Genomic DNA, 6,240 nt, shown 5'->3' with positions numbered 1-6,240 from the left:
CCACAGACTGCCACTCTGGGTCCCTGAGGAAGACCCTTAACCCCATACTGCTGCCCGGCGCCGCACAATGGCAGCCCACTGCTCCACAAGAGGATGAGTTAAATATGTTGCTCTGTACCTGTGACATTGTTAGGGTTAGAAAAAGTATCACAAATCATAAAAGAAACATATTCAAAATCAACTTCACGGTTTTTTTTTTCATTAGAAAAATTTGAGCTTTCTGACAATTGATTTAGTCTTAAGAGTTTAAATATGCAGATTGGTATATTTTTTCAGTAATAAGCTATTAGCAATTTTGATTGATAAACCTCCAAATGATCAAATCTGTTATAAACCAGCATAAAAAAACATGTTTCAATGTTAACTCACGGATCAGTGTCTATTTCAGATCCACTGAAATTATTCGCACATCAGATGTACTGCAAATAAAACCTACTAATTTCAGAGAAATTTCAGAGATACTAAATATTAAATGATGACAACCAGTCAAAGGTACCTGCATGATTTACAAAAATATAAACAATAGGAAGGTTATAGAAGTCCAGGGGGAGTAAAGTTTTACTTTTTGACGATATTCAGGACTCCTACTGAGATATAAGTATGGTTTTTATCCCTTTGACCTGCCGTGTCTCAGCGGTGATGAATGCAGGATGTGTTGCTTTTCTTGCTTCCTTATATCCTAATGTTTAGATTATTTTTTTGGTGTGTCTCACAGAGAAGCAATTGTTCCTAAGTGGAAGTTATTCATTCATGGATGTGGTTTGTCTCATAGTGGGACAGGAAAGTGCGGGTTATACACTGGAAAAAAAATCGAAATCTAGATAAGTAATTTTTTTCTTAAAATAAGTGCATTTGTTCTTGGATTGAGGAGGTAAAAGAAAAATTTTTCCAATGGAACAAGACAATTTACACACAAAAAAAAACAATCGCATTGTCTTATTTCAAGTGCATATTATCTAATTATCGTATTTTAAGAGTAAAAATATTTATTCCATTGGCAAACTATCTCATTTACCTGCTCAGATTAAGGATCAATGCACTTAATATAAGAAATTTGTAATTATTTCTAGATTGTTTTTTCCAGTGTAAGCATTCTCTAAAATGCTGCCTGACAGTACGTATCTGTTGGTTGGATAGTTTACTGTTTTGTGTGGCTGAGGGTGTAAATAGGTGAGAGGAACAAACGATCCGCCATGATTAGGCATCTGAAAAACACACACAAAAAAAACCCAAAGGAAGAAGAGTTAGAGGTTAAATATGCATTTTGAAAGAATCCAGATGCAACATAACTTGTTTTATATGCAATTTAAGGAAACAGAGAGGAAATAGACTTGGGCCTGATGTCTTTAAAATATTATATTCTATATCCGTTATGGACTTTCCAAAAAAAAAAAAAAAAAAAAACCACTAATGCTGCTGATTTTTCCTTTGGTGTAAAAGGTGAGTAAAAGTGCGTGGACTAACAGGGTGCACATGTACTTCCTATTATGCTAAAACTGTGCTGCAACAAATGGTTGTACTTGCTGAATTCTTTTTTTATTATTATTATTAATTTGTTTATCTTCTGTGGTGAAGAAATTGTGTAATGTTATTGTTACATTTATCAATGGAAATGGTTATGCTGTATATGCACTGCCTAAATGTAGATGCATATATATCGTTATATAGCCTATCAAACATTCGGATTCAGTGTATGAATGTGCCTTTCCTGGCATAAAATTAAAGATGTTCAGCATCTAGATGAGATTTTTCATGTTGAAAGTGTTTTAATAGCTGTCTTCTTTCCACAGGTCATAGTAATGAGACTGTTATAATACCCAAGATGAATATAAAACCCTATCTAACCACTTAAGTCTCTTTGATTTAGATTCTTAGGTGTAAGAAAGCTCTATGTCTGCTGGCAGCCCTGATGTTCTTTAAAGTCTGATAAATTGATCTCACTAAAAACCAATTTCTTCGTTAAATGTAAGTAATGATAACTGCTAGTTTTATGTTTTATTGAATTAAAACTCAGGGTTTTTAAAGCAAAATAAAAGCTGGCACATCTTCAGAATGTATAAAACATGCTAAACAATGTAAAGTATATAGATACTCTATATTTCTGTACTTAATCCAATTATAATTCGAGTTCAAAATGGGTTTTAATATCATAAAATGTTGACGGTCTGATTGGGTTTCCAACGACAAACCCTCGGGTTAAAGGTCATCCATGCTGACCAGTCAGCAAAAGGAACATCCTCCTGGGCACGTAGCCAGGGCACATCATCAGTCTGAGGCATAGTGAGCAGGGACGGAGCTAGATGGGGGGCCAGAGGTGGCCATGGCCACCCTTAGCCAATGTCTGGCCACCCCTACCATTTTTCCCCCCTCCAATATAGAAGGAGGCAACAGTGATACTCTTAATGGGAATATTAAAACATTTTATTTTTTTTTATATATTAGCAATTATTAAAATTACTAAAACCCTTTGGTTTATTAAGCCCATCAAAATACTAACATTAACGTTGATATATACAATTCAGTTTCAATTCAGTTTATTTCTATAGCGCCAATTCACAACACAAGTCATCTCAAGGCTCTTTCCAGTTTAACCAGATCATCCAGTCAAATTGATTCAGTTTTCTATCTAAGGAAAACCAGTTGATTGCATCGACTCATCAACAATAAGATCCCTCACACTAAGCATGCTTGTAGCGACAGTGGAGAGGAAAAACTCCCTTTGAACAGGAAGAAACCTCCAGCAGAACCAGGCTCAGTGTGAGCGGCCATCTGCTGAGGCCCACTGGGGTTCAAGGAGACAGAAGCAGACATAGAAAAAAAGAAGCATAGATACAAAAGGCAACTGTCAACCAGCTCCACAGGCGGCCCCGTCCAGGAAACACACAGCCAGGCAGACTAACTCCGAGCCAGCTCCCATGTCACAAGACGAAGAGAGCACATCCAGCCAGTCACGGTCAGAGAAACAGGACTACACTGGAAAACAGGCCAATCTTCAGCATCTATAAACAAAGGTGTTGATGGCAGCAGCACAGCTGATATTTCTCTCCAGGATGGAGTCACAGCCAAACAGGAACAGACCAGATGAAGCTACTATGAGAAAAAGCAGAGAGAGCAGAACGTTAGAGATTGAACTAATAGATTCTGCAGAGTGGGAGAATAGAGATAGAATGAAGCAGAATGATGAAAAAGGGGTCCCTATGTCCTCCAGCAGTCTAAGCCTATAGCAGCAGAACTATAGAGATAGCTCAGGATAACCTGAGTTACTCTAATTATAAGCTTTATCAAAAAGGAAAGTTTTAAGCCTAGCCTTAAAAGTAGACAGGGTGTCTGCCTCAACATAATATACAGAATCAGAGCCTATAGAGCCTATTGAATTAGCAGTTTCTTATTTCTTTGAACTATATGCATTTCCATGGGTGTCTGAATATTTTAGCGGGCATAGCCATATCATTTTCTTTGTAGTACTGGAGCTGCTGCGCTGGTCTGAATATCCATTCATCCATCATGATCTTGGACAGTGGTTTTCAAAGTGGGGGGGAGGTTGGCAGGAAAGGTATAGCACAACAAAGTGAGTCATTTAATAAACTGGGTAACTAACAACCAAAATAAACCAAAAATAAGCACAAAAAATATTTATATAATACCTGTAATCTTAGCCAAAATAAATTCTACCAGGCCAAGCGTGCCCTTGGTTTTGTCAGGGGATTTCTGCTCACGATGATACTATGCAAACTTAACATTTCCATTTATTAATTACTTTAATTGGCTGTTGCTTATTGCAAGAAATACAAGCCATGTTCAAAGAACAAAATAAAAATATGGTCTGTGTTGAGCTGAAACGGGACTCAATTTGGCTAAAATGCAGGATATTGCTGGAAATTGCATCTAAGAAATACAACATTTTCTGGGTGAGGACCCCCAGATCCCCCACGACAATAAAGTTTCTCTAGTACTATCAAATATTAACATACAAGAATGACATTGGGAAAGATTTATCGGACATGGTCAATATTATTACAAGTATGGGAAGATATCATAAGTGTGTAAATGGAAAAATAAAAAACCTTCATTAATAAGTTTCAAAAACGAACAAACTTTATCTCTGTTAGCCGACAAATACAGACATATACAAAAACTTTGAAGGGATATGTGGAAATTTATGGATTTTTGAATCAACAAAATGTTAACTTGATGCAAGGAACTGTCTTGTTGCAGAATGATTCTGTCTCCTTTATTTTTATTTAATTCTTTTTTAAGTTTTGTATGTTTCCATTGGTTGTAATATTACTGCCTGTTTATTTATTTATTTCTGTTGCCTTGCACAAGTTAAGTTGATCTCCTGTATATAACTGTTATTTTCTACTTTATTTTTGTAAGAAAGAACATTTGTCTAGGACCCCCATGTCCCTTACATTTCTGAAAGGGGGCAACCCTACCCTAATGANTTGCCTTGCACAAGTTAAGTTGATCTCCTGTATATAACTGTTATTTTCTACTTTATTTTTGTAAGAAAGAACCTTTCTCTAGGACCCCCATGTCCTTTACATTTCTGAAAGGGGGCAACCCTACCCTAATGAGATGGGAAATTGCGTGATTGTAATTTACTACATAAATGACTTAAAACTTAAAATTAGGAAGAATATTTTTTCGTTTAAAGTGCAAAAAAACAAACACTTATAATTGCATTTATAAGTAAAAGGCTGTTAAAGTTGTCTCCTAGGCTTACAGAGAAAGCCATGAGAACCGCCTTCTGATTGGCTGAACGTGTCCCGCCTTCTGATTGGCTGAACGTGTCCCGCCTTCTGATTGGCTGAACGTGTCCCTTACGTCTTGCTGTAAACAACTTGCTGGATGCGTATGCGTGCGTAGGGACGGTAATGGAGGATAGTGATGTACTCCGGGGGTTAGCATGATATCCTCTCTGTGGTTTTCTACGCGCAGCCGTTTTTATTAACTATAGTTTATTTGCCACATAAGGGGACAGCATTCGGTCTTACCTGGAGCATTAGGTAAGTATCGATACGTCGACGTCGTTTGGACGCAGAACGTTAACTTCTCATTTTAAAATGCTAATCCGGTAGCTATAGCCTGCTAGCCGGAGCTGTGAAGCTAATGGAGATGCTAACGGTCGGGTGCTTAGTTTGTCCTGTTTTGATGAGGAATGTGTTTAGAATTAAAAACATTTAATCTCAGGCTTTTATTTAAACAAAGGAATAATTCAGGGATGTTGTTCTAGATATTAGGAGAATGCTAAAGCTAGGTTTGCCCATCTTGCTGATAAATGTTCCGGGGAGGAGATGTAACATCTTTTAGTCCCTTCCCATGTCTGGTTTAATGGGGTTAAAATGCTAATGTCTTGCTTTTTAAACAGCATGTTCGTGTTATTTACCGTATTAACGTGTTAGTTGCGCGATCACATTGGCCGAATATGTGCTAGTAAACGGGCAATTGCTATCGTTGCTAACTGTGTTTTACTTCAGCGCAATGAACCGATCAGGCTTGTTCCTTTAGCACGATCGCTAACCAGCTTTCAGGCAGATTTAAAGAGACTCACTCTTAACCAATCAGGATCGATTATTGCCGCACGCGGCAGCATCCACGCGGTGTTCAAACTAGCTTCAAAATAATGTGGAATATGGAGTAGGGGCGTAATCAAACTAGCCTCTGTTAATGATAATAGCATGATCCTGCAAACATAATCACTGGTAGAGAATAGTAGCTAAATGATCTAGGGTTATTTGAAAGAATTAGACCTAGACTCAACTTTATTTTTTATTGTGATTACTCCTTCGGGGAAATTCTTGTTCAAGTAGTTTATATAGAGTAAAAAGAGTTAAAGCAAGAAGCCATTAAATATAAAGATGACAGACAATATAAAAAGAGTGTATATCAGGGGTAACTAATTAAAAATTAGCGGGGTCTGAAAAAAGGAAATCAACAACCAGTAAAGGTCTGGAGACATTTTTTTTATTATAATTTGTTACTTTAAACATAATTTAACACTGAAATAAAGTGAGGTGTTTTTGCCTCTATGTTATACATTGAATTTTTGAAAATCTAAAGGGTTTTTTGAAGTAGAGAACAACATTAGTTCAGTTTGGTATATAAACAATTTCCTGATTCACATATGTATAAAACACCTGAACTGAGTGTTTTTTTCTGTCTTAAAGGAATAGTACACCCAAAACATGATTAGCCTTCATTTTCTACTCACCCCCATGCTGAACAACACTCTGGAGT

At 36.8% G+C, this 6,240-nt stretch overlaps 1 protein-coding gene across 1 annotated transcript in view; it reads left to right on the top strand.

Annotated features, from left to right (window-relative positions):
• The first annotated feature begins 4,804 nt into the window (after window positions 1–4,804).
• Window positions 4,805–6,240, top strand: part of LOC107101563 (lysine-specific demethylase 4A-like) — a 45,511-nt gene continuing 44,075 nt past the window's right edge. The window contains exon 1 of the mRNA XM_015400517.1: window positions 4,805–5,009. The gene's annotated coding sequence lies outside the window, so the exon portion shown is untranslated. The remainder of the gene's footprint in view (window positions 5,010–6,240) is intronic.

The sequence above is a fragment of the Cyprinodon variegatus genome, unplaced genomic scaffold, assembly GCF_000732505.1.
Source record: "Cyprinodon variegatus isolate N-32 unplaced genomic scaffold, C_variegatus-1.0 Scaffold1114, whole genome shotgun sequence".
Taxonomy (NCBI): Eukaryota; Metazoa; Chordata; class Actinopteri; order Cyprinodontiformes; family Cyprinodontidae; genus Cyprinodon; species Cyprinodon variegatus.
This window is presented reverse-complemented; position numbering and strand designations above follow the sequence as displayed.